Here is a 2,637-nt window from a genome sequence, read left to right on the forward strand (position 1 = left end):
GAGAGAGAGAGAGAGAGAGAGAGAGAGAGAGAGAGAGAGAGAGAGAGACCATGCTATGACACTTGTGTGGAGTTGGTTCTATCCTTCTACCATGTGGGTTCTGGGGGTGAAACTCAGTTCATCATTCTGACTGAGTGAGCTCTCCTTCCACCTCTAAAATAAAATTTGAAGTACCATTTCTCTTGAATGCATAGTCATTTTAACTCCAACATGGAGTTCAAGCAACACCCTAAGTCAGTGACTACCTCTATATCTCTAAACTTTATAGTTTTCCTAATAAGGTGTGTGTGCATGAGTGTGTGTGCACGTGTGTGTGTGTGTGTGTGTGTGTGTGTGTGTGTGTGTGTGTAGATATAAATGCATGTGGAGGCAGGAAGACAACCACAGATGCCATCATACACCTCCTCAGAGACAGGGTCTTTTATTGGCTTACAGCTAATCGGTTAGGTTAGAGCATCTGACCATCACTGACTATAGCTTCTCCTGAACCACACCACCTCCACCACCCAGCACTAGAATTATACACACACATCACTGTGCCTGGCATTTTTATATGGGTTCGGGCCATTGAATTCAGATACTCATGTTTACAAGCAAGCACTTTACCAAATGAGCTATATTCTCCATTCAGGAGAAAGTATTTCACTAGAAATAATCCTACCAAGTTTTATTAAATCCTGCCTGGCATGAGAAAAGGATACATACAATTCCAGCCCCTGAAGCCACCCTATCTCTCCTAAAGGTTGTGAGTTCCTAGTTCATAGGCCTTTGGAAGTAGATCTAACCTTCAGACTTCAGAAAGCTTTCCTGACCTGAGACTTTATGGTTCCTGTCACTAAAGGACTCTCCAGAAGACAAAAACAACCCAATTTTAAAAAAAATAGATGCAAATTTCTGAACAAACAACACTTCATAAAAAGAAGTTCCATATAGCAATGAGAAAATGAACTGTAATGTGAATTGGTTTCATTCATTTAAAATCAGTAAAACAAATGAAAATTAATTTCAAATCGGAACAAAAGTGACACACCACTACACCCCTATTAAAAATGTTTAAATTCCATGTACTTTCAGTATTCATGGGGAAGTGAGATCAGGTAAAAGAAGAATATCTTCAGTCTGTGTTTTCTGCTCAATTTCTCTACAAACCTAAAAGGACTAATAAAAAAACGAAGTCTGAATATTTGAGTAATAAATGAATGAGACCAAATGCTGGAGCAGAGGGAAACAGAAAAGGTGTGACTGCCTAATAAGAAAACCCACAGGCACATAGACAGATGATCTAATAGGTAGACACTAGAAAGGCTGAGTGGTAGATAAGTTGACTGACCAATAGGTAGATAGACAGATGTTAGATAGGTAGAGAGATGTTAGATACATACATATATACATACATGATTGATAGAGGATAGATAGATAAATAGATATAGATGATAGATAGGTAGATTCTAGATTGATAGATGCCAGATATATAGATTATAGGTGAGTAGATACATGATAGATTAGAAAGCTGGTAGATAAATGATAGATAGATAGATAGATAGATAGATAGATAGATAGATAGATAGATAGATGATAGATAAACAGATACCAGATAGATGATGGATATGTTTAACTTCTTGTTTCTTTTAAAGACATTTTTTACTGTAAATAATGCTAGACATCTTAGCTCTCCATCTTTAAATGATGCTTTTTTGCATATTCCTTGAAATTCATTTTTTCAGTGTCTTCCAATCACACTTGTTATTGCAAACAAAACCAATTCATTCCTCATTTATTTATTTTTTTTCTCCATACAGGGTTTCTCTGTATGTCCCTGGCTGTCCTGGAACTCACTTTGTAGACCAGGCTGGCCTCAAACTCAGAAATCTGCCTGCCTCTGCCTCCTGAGTGCTGGGATTAAAGGTGTGCGCCACCACGCCTGGCCCCTCATTTATTTTTAAACAGTGCAGATTAGCATACTATGTTCTGTACCTGAACAGCTTTATATACTCCATCTCAGTTTAAAACAACAACAACAACAGCAACAACAACATCAACAACAAAATTCTACCTCTATAATTCCTGCCAGCACAGTGTGCCTGGGTTCCTCCTTTTAGTGCATGAGATAATGAAATCATTTGTGGGTCAGATTTTTCCCACTGGCTACAGCAGTGAGAAATACAGTAAAACGTGCTGTGGTTTGGAAGGTGCTAATTAAGCTCTACATGATGAGTGCCTAACACTGATGCTTGGGAGTCCCTAGGAACACCAGTGCTTGGGAATGCTAAGCCTTCTCTCCTGGAGCCATCCTGTTGGGTGGAGGATCTCATCTGTCTGGAATTTCTGAGGTGTGGTTCTGCCCAGAGGCAGGGGGATGGAGTGATTGGTGGCTGTGAGGTTTTTCTCAGCCAAACTTCTTTGGCTGTTCCAATCTGCCATTAGAATATGCCAACAACATACCTCTATCCTGCATTTCTTTTCTACATTCATTGTTAAAGGGATTCTTTTGCACTAACTCCCTCCCTACACACACACACAGCACACACACACCTACACACACACACACACACACACACACACACACACACACACACACACCTGCCTGTCAGGATTCCCGATCCTCAGTCTCCCCTTCACAGCAGATCAAATGTTGGT

The sequence above is a fragment of the Mus pahari genome, chromosome 5 (assembly GCF_900095145.1).
Source record: "Mus pahari chromosome 5, PAHARI_EIJ_v1.1, whole genome shotgun sequence".
NCBI lineage: Eukaryota > Metazoa > Chordata > Mammalia > Rodentia > Muridae > Mus > Mus pahari.